At 35.3% G+C, this 19865-nt stretch overlaps 1 protein-coding gene across 1 annotated transcript in view; it reads right to left on the bottom strand.

Annotated features, from left to right (window-relative positions):
* LOC150099015 (uncharacterized) overlaps positions 1-19865 on the bottom strand; it is a 62446-nt gene that overhangs the window by 19663 nt on the left and 22918 nt on the right. The window lies entirely within an intron of this gene.

Raw genomic sequence — 19865 nt, 5'->3', positions numbered from 1 at the left:
CCGCAATGGATGACCCACCGCACGTGGCTGTAGGGTGCTAAGAAGGATAATATGTAAAAACTGCCGTTCGTCGGCCGACATTGAATGCAGAGTTCTGGGCTTCGACTGGAACAGCAATCCGTACAAAAACATTCAGAACCGAGGCTCACAACATGGGTTTCCGTTGTAGGACCACAATATGCAAACCCCACGTTATCCGATCCAACATGCAGCGTCGTCGTCAGTGGCGCAAAGAGAACGCACAGTGGATGGGGAAGCTTTGAAAACTGTATTATGGAGCGACGAATCACGCTACAGCCTCTATCGAGCGGGTGGACGGGTGTGGGGGTGGCGGATGCCCGGTGAACGTCTCTTACCAGAGTGCGTAACCGCAACTATGAAATTAGGAGACCGCGGTACAGTAGTATGGTCCTGTTTTTCATGGTTTGGCCTCTGTTTGTGGTACCACGAACGCTGAACTCCGAGAGGCATCTGAACGTTCTGAACAATGCAATGCTGCCTACTTTGTATCGTCTCTACGGAGCTGACGATTGTCTCTTTCAGCAAGTAATTAATCGTGTTATAAGGCAGTTTTATAACTGCATGGATTCTGGACATCAACGTCACCACACTTGACTGGCCTCCAGATACCTGATGTCCACATCATATTGAACATCTGTAAGATGAACTGGTGCGTCTGGTGAGGTCAAGAGACGTCCACTCTACAACAGTCGACGACCTCATTACATGCCTACGAAAAGAACGGTGTAAAATTCCCATTGATTGCTATTGTATGCCCCGTAGGATTGCTGTAATCATCGCAGCGAAAGGAGATCCTACATCTTATTAAGGTGGACGCCATGGCTGTTTGTTCCACATATTATGGTGTCCGTTGACTTCTTTTCAAGCAGTGTATGCATTGCTAATATATTTGAAATTCTAAATTAGTTAATATCCAGTAGATTTGAAATAATACAAAAATATTCATTGTTGCCTTTTTAACAATACGCTAACGTAAAGTGAAAATCAATTGGAAATGCAAGCAACAATAAACATTGAACATTTGTCAAATCAGTTGTTCATTTAATGATTAATAGTTGGTCTTCAGAGACACATTATATCTTTTTAAAATACCGTTTTAAAAGACATATTCTACAGCAGCAATACGAAGCTAAGAAACTTAAAACAAAAATATATATGGAATAAAAGTTTTACTGTTTTCCATGCATTCCAATTTATTACAATATTTCATACTGTGATTCGACTAAATATTGCATGATTAGTTATTTTTCTTAGCAAACTGAGGGTTTTTTGATAATTTTAAACTGTCTTTTTTAATCATTTCACATTTGACATCAAAAGTTAATGTAAATAATACTGTTATTAATAGCATTTGTATCATAGTATATTTACTATTAAGTAATGATTTTAAAACGAAAATAATGTACTTTTTCGATTATTTTGTTACTACAATCTGGTTCAGGCAAGGCTATTTCGTCTCGTAATGCTGAAAACGATAAATCATGACTCTATTTCAGTAACACAAATTATCAATATAAAGATCACGGAAACCAACTGTGATCATTTGAGGCAGTCTATAAATCTCACAAATGGGATCATATGCTTTTTATACTTCTTACGATAAAATCGAGCATTTCAGCCTTCATGTTGTATCAATCATGAATTTCCTGTTAATCTGATATATGGCATTTTTTACTCTGTTCCATACTGTAACTAAAAGCCATCAAATTATATTAATACAGTTAATGTAAATTGGTCACAGTAGGACGTCAATTTTAGGCTTATTGCTATGAGTGGATTGACCATACTCGTGACATAGAACGTACGTCAAGGATCACGTATGTGCTACTGGAGTAGACACATTTAGAAAAACAAATTAATGGTTTGTGAGTTCATAGGAGGCTCAGATTTTTACAGTGATGTTATGTTTCTATGTACTGGAAGAAATGGTTATGCAAGAAAAATAGAAAAGAGGATAATGACACGTTAAGCCTAAACACTGATAAAATTGAAGAAATTAAAAACTTGTTCGATGCTACGAGAATAAATTGGTATTAATTTTCTACTTCCAAATATAAGATTAGTAAGAATCGCTAAGAATCCATCCTTACTACTACTTCGGTTACTATGCATTCTGACTTCTAAAAAATAAAGAAAAAATATCTCACTTTTGCCAGCAATTCATTTAAAACCTAAAGTTGTTGCATAGCGCGATTTAGTGGTGAAAAAAAATGCCATTTTTCCACCTTAACGTTTGCCAGCTGTTCATTTGAAACCGAAATGAAGAAGGTGAAACTGTGAAAGATTCTGTAGAGGAAGAAATTGCGGTAAATACTGCACGTAAGTTGAATTCTTGATTCTTAGCCAGTCATCCATTTGCAAAAGTTCAACGTAGGTCTAAAAAAAAGTTCATTAACGGAAACAGCCTAAAACGTTCATTTTCTTAGCATGAATGTTGTTTGTTATGTATCTTTATGAGGAGAAGAATTAAATACTTTAATTTTAATTAAGAAATGAATTGTGCTGAAAATTTATGCATCCCAAAAGAGATGCATGCACATGAAATCATGAATGTAATAAACATTGATTTTTTTTTTTTTTACATCATACGGTTTTTATATATTGAAGAGGAACTGATTACCCAGTTTAAGAAGGGATAAGTTAGGTTAGGATAAGGGATTAGGGGCATAAAACGATTCGGTGAATAGAAATGGTATTTCTATTCACCGAATTCGTGCTTAAAAAGGCTAAAGGTTAACCAAAATGTGGTAATTTTTGTTAATTGCTTGCCTTTTTAACAGAATATAGTAATTCTGGTTTCTGTAATGTCTCATAGAAAATATAAGGATTGGCTATTCCGTAACATTATTAACTCAGCGATATTTGTATTACAAGAATATCAATTAGTGCCAAAATCACGATACAAATCATTCTAACGATATTCAAGCATCAAACTAACAGTCCAGTGTTTGAGGAATAAGTTGTTGTTTGTAATCCCAGTATTGGATTGTAATCGAAGATACCTTAATACTAAAAGTCATTATTAAAGAAGGAAGACGGAGAAACTGCATATAAATGTTATTAGAATTACTTGGATAACACTGGAAATGTCCACTTGAACGCACTTTCATGAATTATTATTAATCAGATGAACTGTCTTAGCTTATGTTTTTATCGTAATTGTTACCCGACACTAGATCGATTTCTATGGTGTGACTTAAAAGTACCATTAACATGCACAGAATTTAATCTTTATAAATTGAAGACGATCTTATTGGAGACGTATAAACAGGTTTAAAATAATGCTTAGTCTTCAGTTCTCGATTCAAGACCTACCATTCATCTGCTTTCTAATGAACATTTTCTATAGGTTACCAGCCCAACCTTTTGAGGATCGGATTCATAAAAGTATTAAGATGAAAAAAAAATTAGTTAATTTTCCATTTTTATCTCTATATTTATAGTCCAATCGTTTCTTTCATGGCAAATGTAGTTCATTATGTACTGCCACACAACAACCCATTGTAGGCCTGATTAGAGTGATCTTAAGGTGATGATGATTTTCACTACTCGGTGTGACTACTGCCAACCATTTCTTTCATATTGTGTCGTTTACTTTAATGTTGAAGACTTTAATGTTGATGGGATGCAATTCTGCATATAACAACTTTTTTTCCCTATCAAAGTTGATTCTTTTTTCTTGTTCATTGTTTAACGACCCCCCCACCCCTGAAAAAAAAAACAATGTTAATCTCCAAGGTTTGATCATGGTGGAGAAAATATTTCAACTAAATATAAAATCGCTTTGGAGGAAAAAAAAAGCTCAATAAAGCGAAGTTCCATTTTTTTAAAAAAGATTTATCCCTACCGATCTGTGTTTAACTCTGTAGTCCTCCTTCTACGATAATTCCGAACTTGTTCACCAAGTTCGCTTTCATCAGAGCCGGCATTTTAATTTTATAGTCAGTGCGAGAAAATGAAACTGCAGACTAGGCTTTATCGGAAAATGTGAAGCGGACATTTTTTTTGTCTTTCAGTAAAACAGAACTTAAAATAGAAAACGTTAAGATCCAGCTGTGGAATTTTATTTTTAAAAATATGATGAAAAAACCGAACACTTTTTTTTTTACCTTCGCCTTTTTAGTGCAGTCTTAAAATTCAAGAAAGCTGCAGAAGTCGGTGTTCTGCTGCTAATAGCTCAGTGGAAATTGTGAAGAGATGACATAAAAATAAAGGAATGTTCTTTTATCTTTTTTTTTTTTTTTTTTTTTTTTTTTACACTGAAACAAATCCATTCGATATCTACACACTCGGAGCTTACCGGGAAAACTGTTATAAGTTAAAGAAAAATGTATCCTTTATTAGCTCTCCGAGGATAAGTGGGAAATTTTTAAAAAACATTTCAGAAAATATTTTCAGGGATATTGTGAAACTAAAAATTAAATGTAAAACAAATATTTGTGCATTAAAAATGAATATTCACACGACACATATTCATAATTCTGCATGTCGTAATTATAACACGACATTATATATACATAAACTTTCATATTGTTCTTTGCGTGTAGCGACTCAGTTCTCCTGTTGTGTCATGTTGAAATGTGCTAACAACAGCACAGAATTTCAGATGAACAACTTATACGCATTCAGTTGATTGGTAAAACAGGCCACGAGATAAGACTAAATAGTCTATTGTTGTGAGAAACGCACCTTGAAGATGAAACCTCGCGAATGTATTGGAATAAGACTCGGCGGTTGTATTAAAAGAGAAAAAAAAACTATCCAATCGTATGAAGCCTTTTTTGTTTGTCATACAACCACGCATATTACTTGTAATATATTAAGGTTATGTTTTAGTTTATGACTTTTTTTGTCTAGAGATATTACCAGTTTAACCCGATGAATAATGCATAGGCAAATCATGACTGACATACGATAAATAATGTCTGAATAGCAGCAGAAATGAGCAAACAGGTCGTGTGGGGGAGGTGTTTCTTCCAATTGTTTTTCAATGGTAAACTGCCAATGGACAACATGAATAATGAATCTCTTAGGGAAGAAACTTGCTGTCAAAATACTTAAAACGCGAATTCAATACCGGATATGCTTATAGGGGTTATGATGGGGGAGAACTTTTATAATGTAGTTTCATTCGTATACTCCAATAATTGATGATCTGTTAAGCATAAGTGATGGTTTTAGCATTTGACGCGAGTGGTTAACTGGACACATCATGGTCTGTATACAGAAAATTTGAATCTGAAGTCATCAACCTGTTTTTTTATTTTAATTTATCTAATGTTTTGTGTTAAAAACAAAAGTAAAATAAATTACTATAATTACTTACAATAAGCTTTCGAGAATTTTATTTTTAGAATCAATGGATTTGTACACCTGTTATATATGACCATATTTTTCGTATATATAAAACATTTTTAATGTTTACAAGTTAAGGAGGGGGGAAAGGATGGGGCCCCGACGAGGGGGTTATCCTGGAGGTGAATGTGCAGTGCTGTAGCCAATGAAGTCCTAACTGAGGCTCGGCTATTGCTGTTACCCTCCTGCCATAATCAGAGTTTTATTAGCTTATTTACAAGTTAAGAGCTTATTATACTTTAAACTGGGCTTTATTGCACTTAACTTAGCATTTACAAATTAATTGTACTGCATTTTATCATGTCTATCATATTATTAACACACACACACACACACACAGATGACAAATTAAATCCCTGTTGATTTGTATTAACATGTAATTGTTATTGACAAAATACAGTACAGCAATACAACTATCTCGATGCATGTGTTCTCATGCTTTGACCAACTGAATTCATCAATTATTGCACCAGTAAATGCAAGGAATATTGCATTTACTGGTCAGCCACCTTGGTTAGGTATTTGATGTATGAAAACATTTTGCTAACAAAGTAGCTACGGTTCTGGTAGTGCGATTGGGTAATAGTCCTTTATAACGAAAATGTCTATCATTACTTAGTAATGTCTGTCCTTCACGTGTATATCACTGGAAAAAAACATAACCACAATTAAATAAAGAATACTTTTGTTGGCTGAAGAAAAATACCTTTTATTATGAATTTCTTTTTTTTTTCTTCTTTTTTTTTTTTGGAATGATACATTCCAAAAACTTACAATGGAAACGGGGACAAGGACTTCGTCTAAACATCGTATCACAAAGGCGGCATGACCCACGACATGACTAAACAGTTATTACGGAGATCTCGCAAGTTCCCGCCCCGCTTTTGGATAACAATACTTATCAGGTAACGGCGAACATCAAAACCCGAAATGCTGTTATGATTTATGCCGTTGAAAGCCTTCCTAAAAGGACTTTGGTTCGGGAGTAATACAAGAGGCGGAATTAAAATATACTAAGACGGGGAACTGCAAATCATAAGGAGATTCGCCCGTAAATTAATACTTTTAGTATTAATTTACGAGTTAATTTGTTAGAATTGATTTTTCAATTCTCAGTCGAACCTTCCTAGATCAGTTGGTATCGACGGAAATACTGGGTCTGAACCGGTCTAGAATAAGAGTGAAAAATAGTGCTGTTCACTAAAGATGGTAAGGTGGTTGTAAGATGGAGTAAACACTTTGGTCATTTTAAATGTAGAAAGCCGAAGGTGGAACGGACAAGAATTTATAAAGCGAATCTTTTGATAGATGGTAACAAATCTGGAAAATGAGTAGCGAAGAAGCCTTTCGATTGGAAAGACTGAAAATCCGTTTAGGAGCGACAAACCTTTATGACAAATTCAAGTTTACTGGTGCGGTGAGAGTTTAGTTCTTGAAATCTGGTTTTGCCTACTAGAAGGCAGACAAACCAGCCATAAAACGCATGCGCTGACGAACAATAGAAGAACAGAGACGATTAACTGTCTTATCATATTTCAGTTAGTCACGAGAAGAAAGGGCTTTGAGCGTGTACACGCGCACGCGCGCGCGTACACATACTGGTTGTCGTAAAGAAGTGGGTATTTAGCCTTAAATGAAGATTAAGAAGATGATGATGATTGTATTCATTTATAGAAATAATTTAATGTATATTAATTATGCATATAAATTGATAGTAAATGAATACGACCATCTCTGGTTATAAAATACCATGATAGTTGTCTTAAAGTGACAGTCCTAGCACACAAACTCAGAAATAATTCAGAACAGTCTTTAAGAACTTTATTAATCTTGAGTATATTGTTTGAAATGTGTGTTCTACACATAATGGGAATCGTAAGCTCATGCTGTGGCCGCACCTTTTCAGAAATGTTATTTTTAGAATAGTCGACGGAAGTTCCATTTGTTCGTAGTTAACAAGTGTTGAAAGTCAGTGACTTATTGGAGAAGGCAAATATTAAAACACCATAATAATGGAAACCGATAATTGCTCTGGAAATTTCTATGGGGGATGTCTTTTTTATAAGAATAAGTTTTTTTATGGAGAAGAAAGTTTCTTGCTGATAATCATTTTAATGTGGGTCGAAGTTTTTTTTTTTTCGCTATTTAAAATCGTGACATGGAAGTTAAGAAATCTATGATTTAACACAAAACCCATAGGTGGAGTGTTTTTTGGACTGCATACTTCAGGCGAACATTCAAGACCATTTGTATTTGTGAATGATATTTCACAGATATAAACTACGACAAAATTCAGATTAATTTTTCACAATACCTAACGATGTTACAAAAAAAAGCTATCAATAAAGAACGAAGCATAATTTTATAAGTTAAGGAGCAGAAAACGCGATGCGGTCAGCACGACCACACCAGGAACTAATGCGCGCACCCACGAACACAAATAAACAAACACGTCGCTGCTGTACTTTCAAAATTACAACACAGTCACAGAAATTATGTTTTCATCACGGAAAGCTACAAAAACCGGCTATAAGAACTCACAGTTAACAGACAAAATACGCTAATTACGGTTATCTGAAGTTACGGCAAGTCTTCTATTAATTGCGTGTGTTCGTTTAGCTTGCTTACTCGTTTTGCGGGATGAAGAACTGGAGTTTTCTGGAGGGAATGCGATTCCAACTGCATAGGAGAGCGGATAACTCGCTGTAGTAGAAAAACTATTGATCTTCATCACTTCCTAAACGGGATTTGAACTCAAGGCTTTCATAACTGTTACTGCCAAAGCAAGTAAGGCAGTAACCAAACCCATACAAACCTTATCTTACTTTGACTTGTCCTTTTTGTGTATCTTGAACACGGTGGAAGTGGATTCTACGCGTATACTTTTCAATCCATAGCACACTACACCGACATGGTCACGGTGACAAATTCTTTTAAGTATTCATTTCAGTTCGTATGGTGATTCAATGGCCGTGAGTCCCCTTTTACGGGGAGGTACTGCACCACCTCAATCCTCCCTATTTTTATCCGGGCTCGGAACCTGCATAGCTAACAATTCAGGCCTATGGCTGGAGCGATCGTCTTGGGTATTCTTGACTGTATCCGTGTGTGTGTTCACGGGGCCGGTTTGCCTGCTTACGGGATGAAAAACCCGTAAGTCTTGGGCGTTTTCCACGCCCAAGACCAGCTAACTTGGGTATGGCTGAGGAAGGTCCTTAAGCTCCTCACATCGTCGACGGGAATCGAACCCAGGACACTCCTTCCCTGGCATATGGTTGCGAAGCGCAAAGCCACTAGGCTGACCTCGCGGACTTTTAAGTATCATGTGCTAAGTATGATTGTTTTCGATGGTACATTTTAGGCTTCTTTCTGTTTTTGGAAAATAGGATAAGTAAGAGTCATTTTCAGAATGTCTTTGAGAGAAATACTAAGTATAGGTTTCAGTTATCTCGTGTTATCATTCCAACCTAACTTATTTCATTATAAGAATGATTTTATGATACTAGAAATTTACAAAGCATACGACAGCACTTGAGTTTGCAATTAGAACACGCATTTAATGGCATAATCGTATTAAAAATGGAGACACTACGAAAGAACTTTGTTAGCATATTCGGCATTGTGTAAACAGAGCTATTCTGTTCAAAATAGCTATAACAGAAAAATAATCTATTTTTTCCAGTAGTAATTTTCATCTATGATTTATCCAATGATGATAAATGCAATTCCCATTGGATTTATCATTTTAAATACATTTTTTTGAAACTGCGCATATCTTTCTGTTCAATCGGAATCGTGTATTCAAGATATTAACCCAAGTCGTTATTCTTAATAAATAACATTTTAATCAATTATTTTTTACCTTTAATTATTAATAATATTACTATTAATGCAATATTCACTTTTAATTTTCATTTTTGTCCGATGTTTTATTTGTAGTTTAGACGTGGCAATGACTGTCAGATCACAACTAAATTTCTCATTCAAGTGAATGTCTTAGAAACACCAATAAGGTCTAAAGTGTTATTGATACGTGTTTGTTTTCTTACTTATAACTATTAAATTTCCATCACACGCAACAGCTTTCACAGTGCCAAAAATCTAAACACACATAGCATATAAGTAGCAACTACTTGACTGTATAATAGGCCTTCATAAAGGGTTAACATGGAAAAGCTTTTCAATATACCATTTTTATCGCATCACTGTCTTCTTTACATGCTCATGCTTAACATTCAGAGAGAGAGAGAGAATACCGAAGTCTGTTCAGGGAGAGAATTTATTTACACGTAATATCTCTGCTAAAATTAATCGACTAGCTTATCCTGACGCCACCTAGTGCCATTAAAATACTCGCTTAGGTCTCCTGCAACGAATAGGAGATGATGAAGGGTAATAGGGTGTACCACACTAATGTTCTTGGGGTGTCACTTTAACTCTGAGAGCTAACCTTTTATGACATCATTAAAACAGTAGCTTGTTTGCCGATTTTGGTTTAAGCAACGTCTTCTGGGAAATTTAAAGAAATTGAGGCTATGAACTTGGAAATCTGAAGTACTTTTTTTTGTCAGGTTCATTTAGGATTCGTTAATGTATACAGATGTAGAAGATAAATAGACAACAGTCAGAGAGTTTGAAGAAATTACTTTCTTTCCATGACTTGGATCAATACAAATCAGCATTTTAACACGAGTTCTATAAATATTTTTTTGTGAATCCCACCCATTGAAGGTTGGAAAACCACAATACAGTAATTAAATAAGTAGTAAGAGTTAGATAAGTTGGGAATCCTGGTCTCGGAGAACCAAACATGGTATCTTTTTTCAAGTTGTCTGAGGTCTCCAATAAGTGGGATCATAGTCTGCGCGAGATGAAGAAATTCAACTAGCTGGAATGTATTTTTAGACAGGTTGCTAACCGGAATGTGTATTTTTAGGCAGGTTGCTAACCGGAATGTGTATTTTTAGGCAGGTTCTTAACGAGAATGTATTTTTTAGGCAGGTTCTTAACGAGAATGTATTTTTTAAGCAGTTTCTTAACGAGAATGTATTTTTTAGGCAGGTTCTTAACGAGAATGTATTTTTTAAGCAGTTTCTTAACGAGAATGTATTTTTAGACAGGTTGCTAACCGGAATGTGTATTTTTAGGCAGGTTCTTAACGAGAATGAATTTTTTGGCAGGTTGCTAACCGGAATGTGTATTTTTTGGCAGGTTGCTAACCGGAATGTGTATTTTTAGGCAGGTTCTTAACGAGAATGTAGTTTTAGGCAGGTTCTTTAAAAATTTAAATACTTTTAAGGCAGTTTTTAAAACTCGAATGCATTTTTTACTCTAAGTAGGGAAGATAATTTAGTGAGTGTTGCTTATTTTAATTCAAATGCGAGAAAGAAAATTGTGTGTGTGCTTTTGCTCTTGCACACTCATTATTTGAACTCGCAATGCATACTGGTAATAGACTACCGCTAATTGAAAAAATATATGCAAGCCGAAAGTCTTTAACTGATTTTATTTTATAATCTTCTGTATAACCCACAGTACAAATGTTTGCAAGTGGAGACTGCTAAATTTAAAATCTGCTATTCATCAGAGTCTGGATTCCTTATCCTACTAAAAACATTTGTGTGAACACTCCAAGAAATATGAATTTATCTTTTCGCGTATAATCTTATTACAGAAATGTAACTTTACTTTTTTTTTTACGTTACCATATTTTGGCTGATTTTTTTTACTCATGGGAACGTGGCTTGCATTCCGCTCTTATAATTTCTGATTTTTATCCGTTGATTAAATTAGCTGTTCTCTAGTGGGTAGCGTTTTTTTCATCTGTTTAAGCAGAGACAACAACCATCGACGGGAATGCGCATATGCGGGTTGCCCAGTTCCCCGGAGAATTCTAAAAACGAAGGACATTAAGCAAATAAGATCAAAACGAAATAGGAAAAAGACAATGAAGCTGCCCTGGTTGAATGAAACAACCTTTTAGTTTTATGAAACATTTGTAGCTATGACAGTGGTTACAGCAAATAAGACACAAGATGTCGTCAGTTAGCAGGGTTTTTGGTGTGTTGCATTCTAAAGGTTACCAAAGGAAATAAATGTATAATAAATAAATAAATGTCATGAATGAAAAAAACTCTCGAGATGCAGATTTGAAAAAGAATATAAGGAACAGAAATTAAGTGATGTGAAGGGTTGGTAAAAAAATTAAAACATTAAAGATAAGCAAAGATAAATGAAGTAGAACATTACGTCAATGACAATTTGGATATGGAGGAAGCGTTTTCTAATTAATAAATATTTGAGCGTTCTTCCTGGATATTTTCTTTATATTTTCTTTCGTCAATTCATTCTAAGAAGGCCTTGAAGTCTGATTTGGAGTCCAAAACTGAACTTTTCTTCATGTTATCCTGGAAATGACTGTTGGAAATATTCTTGATCTCTTTTTATGACGTCCACTCTCCCCCCCCCCTCAACTATTCGAGAAAATAAAGACGTCAATCATCTTCGGAGAAGTGTTATTAATGGCGCTTATTACTATTACTCTTAATTAGGGTACATAAAAAATAAGGAAGACTTTTCCTTCCACCTTTACGTTGTGATTGGCTGGATTAATTCCAAGGCCAATCAGATTTTATGAGTCTTAGTGGCCCCCTGAATCTTTCATGTGATATCTATTATTAACTATGTGTGTGTTTCCGAGCAGGTTTATTTGTTTCGATAAAAACATCTTAAAAGACCACCTCTTCTCTTTTATGGGACTCCATCTCGGTATTTGCAATCACTCTGTGTGTGTTCTAAAACCGTAATATGGAAGCTTTTGGCCTTTGGAACTAAGCTTTCTTTTTTAGCATAATTCTGAACATAATCAAAAATAAGAAAATATATTTGTTATGAGCATAAGCAGAAATTATGATTAGAAATATATGCCACGGGTTTCCTTATCAAACGGTATTCTTGCATGGATCACTTCGGATACAATTGATGATAGCAGTTTGTTGTGTCCAGTTACCAATCAAAATAACTCGCAAACCACGTCTCCTACCGTAATATAACTTTTGGAATGCATTACTTGATAATATGAGATTCAAATTATGAAATATGTAATCTTCCACAGATGCTGAAGAATAAATGCAGGAAGAGCAATCCTAACAGTGACTGAAATCCACGACGAAGCAGTGGAAATATCAGTTCAAATTTTATAAGACAATAGAAGTACAGAACTGTTGCACATAGTTTGGAAATACCTATATCACAGGTTTCATGATTGGAAAAAAGTGTGTGTGTGTGTGTGTGTGTGTGTGTGTGTGTGTGTGTGTGTGTGTGTGTGTGTGTGTGTGTGTGTGTGTGTGTGTGTGTGTGTGTGTGTGTGTGTTTAACAGGAATGAAGATCTTCTGAGCATGGCTTAGTTGTAGCTTAATCTGTCAGGAATGTTTAATATACACCCTTAATTTCGACTTAATAACGTAGCATATTTACTAGCAGAGGGCTGAAAAGTTGTGATAAACACCTAGAAAACAAAAATAGACCAATTTGTGCAGCAAGGGAAAGACTTTTTTCTCAGAGGATTGCAGATGATGCTGCAGCGTTGTAACAAGTGTATAACACTTCGTGAGGCATATGTAGAATAATGTGTAAGTTACATGGTTCTACCTCAGTTCCTTCATGGTGATTATCACAACTTTTCAGCCTCGTATCTTAATGAATGGGATGAATACGAAAGAGAGAGAGGTGCAATCATATATTGCTATATGGTAATAATACCGCTTTAAAAGCACAAAATAATGCTGATTGCGGTTTTTTGGTACTAAGGAAGACGAAAGATCAGAACAAATTTCCTGAAAGAGAAAATAATTAGTAATTTGAAGCATATTAACTAGTTTAAAGGAAAAGCACTTGAATACGTAGATGAATAGTAACTGCTTGAAGAGATGACTAATGTCGTTGGTTTGTAGAGTTTTTTTTAAAAGAGGAAACTAGAGAAATTACCAGAAGAAGAAAGTATTGAACATTTGCATGGAAAGTACTGCACCAACCAGGTTAAAACCTGGTTAAAAAGCTAATGCAGCGCTAATTGAAAATATTCGATCTTTTTGACAAAAAGCAACTTGTGAGTTTTATGGACCAAGACGTTTCCCAGAAGAAGAAACGCCTTTTTAAAGATGTCAAGATCTAAATCAAAGGTTGTGAAGTCATTGAAAACTTACTGAAAAATGCTCCACAGAGTGTGAAAAGAGATGGGAGATTCTGATAGGCTTCTAGATTAGTGTAAGTTGAAAAACAGTTTCAACCAATCTCTCAATGAGCGAAGGAAAAATCACGCATCAAGCATGCGAAAGACTCGTTCGCAGAATTGGACGTCCGTGTAATCTCATCCCCGTCCAGTCGTTTAGAATGACCGCAGGAGTGATTCATACATGATTGTTAGCGTATGCATACAGGTGATGAAATACTGATACGTTTTTAGGAGACCCCCTAGATATACGAGAACAGATCTGACACGTTCTAACCCACATTATTCGGCCTGTGTTAACTGCAACACAGCCAACAGATAACATCAGCTTTATCAATGACAGACGTCGGTGACTTTTCCAAAAACATAATCGCTGCTGTTCGATAAGGTGGTGTGTAATTATTCAAAAAATTGACAATCGCTGTTGTGTATTGATGTAGTGTTCGTATTTGGAGTAGGATAGCATGAACTGACACGGCAGTCTGGTGTGGCAGTTCCGACATGTGTTGTAGGATTTGTCGCTTCAGACGTGAATGAGAAGAGTCAGTAAGAATAAAGAATACTGAGGAATGATTCAGTAAATCCGCATATCCTAAATGCCTGAGGTAACGTAATACAACTAGCGGAATTTCAAGTAAATATGGAATATTAAGTCATTTTTTCTACGCTCTAGTTCTGTGCGCTTCTTGATTCTCTGAGGAACTGTAGAATCCAACTCTGGTTTTAAACTCACTTAAGATCATCATTATAGGCACATTTTGTGAAGAGCACAGTAAAGCCTAAAAAGTGATAATAATAGGTTCGGATTCAACGGTGAGATGTAGCTAGTTTGTTTCGAATTAAATTCGTTGGAAGAGCCTGGGAAAAAAAGTTTCTAAAGGATTCAAATCCTGGTCTCTACAAGCAACAGCGTCGTTGTCGAATTTCAAGGGTGCTTATTGTAGCGGGTTGGCTTTAAAGGTTTACTCAACAAAGATAGAATGTTAGGCAGGGCTTTAAAAACAGATTCGTAGACAAACCTCTTTGTATGCCTTTGTGACTCAATCGAAAGGACTCGTTAACTTCATGATTTCCATCCAGGAATTCTAACGACTTCGATAATATAAAGAAAAGGATGTGGAAATGAAAGAACAAAAAGGGTCTAAAACTGCTGTTTTTGATCTTCAGAATCTCGTGAATATCTTTGCGGTATTTTTGGCCTATTTTTAATTACATTGAATGCATTCCTGATCACTCAGGACGGAATTAGATTGAAATCTTATTAATCTAAGAACAAGCTATAGTTAGAAAGAGATTGTACTTGATGTGTGACTATTTTTATACACAAAATAAACCCTCTGTCGTCTTTTATTCACCGAAAGGAGTAAATAGAACTTTGTTCGTAACAAATAACGTTTGGAAATCGGTAGACAACAGATTTCCAACCTTCAAAACAGACTAAGTTAGGAAACAGGCTGAAAACAGATTCTTCCTCGACTTTGCCGATATAATCATACCTACAAAGGTCTTCTTGCACTTTAGTAGAACTGCCGTAGATTCGTCGGTATTGATAATGTCCTTCGAATGAAAGACCTATGTTCGAGTCCGTCTAGAAGCGAATTATCTTCATTTGAAAACTGACGGTTAATTAGCCAATCTCATAAGGAGATGGCACCATTTTTTATCCAATTTAATAGACACAGACTGGCTTGAGGGGCTTCAGCCATTACTCGAAATAGTCCAAACAGTCCTTACGTTTTAGTATTATGGAAACGTTACTATAAGCGCCTATATTTATGGTTTTTTTTTGTATATTTTAATGTGTATGAATAATTATTTATTGCATAGAAGGCTGACTCGTTTTGTGTCTTTTTGTTATAACTCAAACTAAGAACTTGCAGTCTTAATTTGTTTTTGACGTAAAAATCAAACAAGTTGGCCATCCTGTCAAACATCCAGAACTCCGAAGATGCCCGGGTTAGAGAACGACTACTGGATTCAGTAACATTTTATAATCGACAACGTTTATTGATCAGAAAATACACGCTGTTGGCAAACATAGCAGACTTGAGATAAGGTGAATCCTAGTTTAAATTATTTTTAGAAAATGAATTAGCTCTGTGGTAACAGTGAGATGAACGCACAGACGTGTAGTTGTTATGTTTCGGTTTGTTAATGGGGGTGAACAAATTTAAGATTCAAAAGATGCCAATTCTGTATATAAATCTTCATCTTTCAATACGTATTTTTCCTTGTTCATTGCTTTTCTATTCATTATTTGTCCTTTTTCTTATTTTTCTCTTCTGTTTTCTTCATTCTATCTTTCTGGGTTCACTTCTCTTTTCTTTTTTTCATGTTTTCGCTCTCAACACAGACGCAAAAAGATTCAGATAATCCCTACGATTCTCTCTATGTGAGAATCCCATAAAAATCAACATTAACAGAACTATCAAAAGATAAGTTGCCGAATCAATAAAGAATCTTGCTCTGAGGTAAAAATTGACGAAAAACAAAAGGAAAAATAGCATCGATTTTAAGAGATGAAATGAAACGTGGCGAAAGACAACCCAAGTGGAAATAATTGCGGTGTTACAGACAATAGCAAAACCCATTCAGGAAAAGAGATACGAAATATTTCCAGAAGTTGCGTGGTTATAAATGGCTTCAGAACCACTACCAAGTGATGACAGTGTTTACATGTACCAAGTTGTTTTCTAAAAGACTGTAATAGTAATTTGAATAATATTTATTTTTTTTATTACCCATGTATATAGACACGCCACTGCAATTGCACCACCTGCTAAATTTGAAAGGCCCAGACGTTTTTATGACCATCTTACTCCCATCTGTCCGGTTTTATACAAACAGTTGAATGGTTAAGATAAACTTCTAGCAGACGAAGACAAAACACTTTTATTTTTATTTTTTTCTTTCGTTTTAAAGATCGTAAAAATGGAGATTCGTCATTTACTTCTTTCCTTTTAGACTAGGGGGTCTGGTTACATATCCAGCCACTGATGACCAAGCAGAGAAGGAAGATGTAATTATAGCTTTCCACTGACAGTTGAAAGCATTTCATTTTCGCCAAGATTTATTGAAGGAAAACTGGAAATATTTGTCTGCGGACTGTGGTTGCTTGCAATACGACAGACGAACAATAAGAGAACCTACAATTATTAGCTAGTCCTTTGGATAATCACAGTGCTGCTGTAATGGGAAGATTTTCAAAATGAAACTTTGCTTTTGTATGCTAGTCGGGTAGTAAAAGAAGTGCATTCACTTGCATTTTCATCTGTTTTTTATGTCTACCAAGTTTGTTTGGTTATCTTGTCTAACTTACTACTCATCTAAGTAGCCTCTTATGATAGCTTAATAAATCCTTTTGTTCGGATGATATATTCTGAGATACTTTATGTTGCTACTGCGGGGAGATTGAGACTTTGCAGTTTCAGTAAGAAATAGTAATAGTAATTTGAATAATATTTATTGCAAATAAATAATATTTACTACAAATGCAAAAGTAAATATTGATAAGAGATATGAGCTAATAGCAAAAAAGAAAATGAATGAATGTGAGAGGAAAAGTTTTTTTAATCCAACTTCTATTGAGCTGCAAAATAAATTAACCAGAAAGATCAAAGACAACTCAGAAAATTAAAATCCTCCTGATGTAACTCAAAAAAAAAAAGGTTGGAAGCACTCTTGTTTATCAACTACACAGGCTCTGTAGAATGTAGTACATGATATCAGCGTAGATTGCGTATTTGTTGCTCTATGAAGGCACCAAACTAAGACATACAGTCCTTGTATGTGCATATCACCTTTGGTAAGAAGATTCTTACCAAATGTCAAGAAATTGAGGATTATAACTAGAGACCTTTCTTTTTTGGTTATCTAAATGGCAAACGCCTATTTTCTGGGCAGAATAATGCATGTCTTTACAAGGCATTTTGTATAATAAAGAAAATACAGGCGAAGAGGCATCTGAATACTATAGTTAACAAAAGAGGTAACTGAACACTATAACTTACAGGAGAGGAAGCATCTGAATATTCTAGCTTACAGGAGAAGTAACTAAACACTATAACTTACAGGAGAAGAAGCAAGTGGACACTATAACTTACAGGAAAAGCATCTGAATATTCCAGCTAACAGGAGAACAGGCAACTAAACACTGTAGCTTACAGGAGAAGAAGCAACTGGACACTATAGCTTACAGGAGAGGCATCTGCGTACTTTGGCTTACAGGAGAGGAGGCAACTGAACACAGGAGAAGAATCATCTGAATACTCTACCTTACAGGAGAAGCAACTGAACACAGGAGAAGAATCATCTGAATACTCTACCTTACAGGAGAAGCAACTGAACACTATCGCTTACAGGAGAAGAAGCATCTGAATACTATAACTTACAAGAGAAGAGTCTTCACAGTATTACAGCTTAGAGGAGAAGCATCTTATTACTGCAGCTTAAAAGGAGGAGGATACCAGTACTACAGCTTAAGCCTAACATATGTTCGTGTCGAGCTGTAGAATTGCAAATAGTCACTTTATTTATGCAAGTTGTTTGCTATTGGATTAGACAAGGCCACGATACGGAATATAGGTACCTCTTCACTAACTTAGAACAACCGTTGATCATAATATCGACAAGAAGCCTCTTGGCAACGATTCAGCTGAGTAGAAAACGTCTTGAGTATGTGACCCGATTCTTTGGATATACACGCACGTGGTCCAAATACGGTTGTAAGATCTTGACAGAAAGATTTTAAAACCCATTTACGTAGCTATTATTTATGAATTGTTTATAATTCATGTATGATGACCTTAAGGTTAAAAATTAAATAAATGTTGATCAGTACTATCTTACATGAACTTTCAGTAAATACAAATCAGCTAACTGATTATAAATTGGAAACTTGGTGACTTTTTCATAACAGAATTAGTATATTAAAATTATGCCTACTACATGAATATTAAACTGATTCAGAACTCTCAGGATTCCCTACAGTTTTCATAAGCTGAACTAGTGGTGTTTTGCATGAAGCCATTTCAAAGGAAATGAAAACATAACGACTAGTTTTTTTTTTTTTTTTGGAACAGTTCCAACTAAAAAAATGAAATGGAAGATCTTGTTCCAAAAGTGATCTCGGTAATATGCTACAAGGTTGCACATTTGAAAATATTGTGCAGTATTGGATTACTAGGTTAAATATTATAGCATCCAGTACTCCTTCCACAGTAAGGAGTATTTGCATCTTTTACTTTGGGCAGCCTAATAATAATGGTTCTGTAAATATCCTTGGAGACTTCTGAGAAGGAGTATTCTAGGAAGGAAGAGGAAAAATATGTCTAATAGACGTCAAAGCATGTCATTTAGGTCACATAAGTACTGGTAGGTTTGTATAGGAAACGATTGTTGGACATCTAATGGCTACATGAATAGTGGGTTGAGGAACAGAGCAGTTTGACTTCACAGCAAGGCAAACAGTGCGTTGATAGAAACATTATAGTGATTGGAAACGACTTCTTTTTTTAACGTAAATTGCAGAGAGAAAAAGAAAGAACGTATAAAAAGTTACGTGGATTGATCGATGAACAAGAAGGGAAAAATAGGATACTTCTGACGTATTGGCTTTATATAAGAAAATAGTAAGATGTTGATGTTAGCGCCTGTCACTAGAGAAAACAAAATTTCAATCAAGTTCAAAATAATTTTGCCATTTTCTCAGTTATATTGAGGAAGGATTTATAATTAATGGTTTGGTTTAAAATTTATTTTGTGAGCGGTGGTAAATGCGCTATGCGATCTAAATATTTTTCTTTCATGGCTATTGGCTGCTTCTAAGCAATAAAAATTGCTTCGGGTAGTTGTGAGCTATCGTCATGATTTGAATTAATGTACGTATCAATTTTTTAAAAGTTTTTTAAAGAGATTTTTAAGGGGTAAGAACTTAAGTTCTTAACATTGAAGAAACGGGTGTTGTAGTTTTTTTTTTTCACTCCATCCACAAGTTTTTCAATCTGTTTTTGTCCCGTTAGTTTTCAGTCCTTTCAACTCCCAGTTTTCGCCACGTAACCTTCCTGGTTAACCTTACTTCGGTGACGGGTTGTTGTACAAATGTGAGTGTCTGATATACCAATCGATTCCCTATCATAGAACTCACGTGGACAAACTGTGAATATATTCTTACGACTTCTGTCTGGCCCAGACCTTTTCGTACGACATTTCTCCTATGTGCCGCAACTTTCTATGCAAACAGAAGTGATAACGTATTTC

This window comes from Typopeltis vanoorti, chromosome 15, assembly GCF_054136105.1.
Source record: "Typopeltis vanoorti isolate ZY-2024b chromosome 15, IOZ_Tvanoo_1.0, whole genome shotgun sequence".
NCBI classification, from domain to species: domain Eukaryota; kingdom Metazoa; phylum Arthropoda; class Arachnida; order Uropygi; family Thelyphonidae; genus Typopeltis; species Typopeltis vanoorti.
This window is presented reverse-complemented; position numbering and strand designations above follow the sequence as displayed.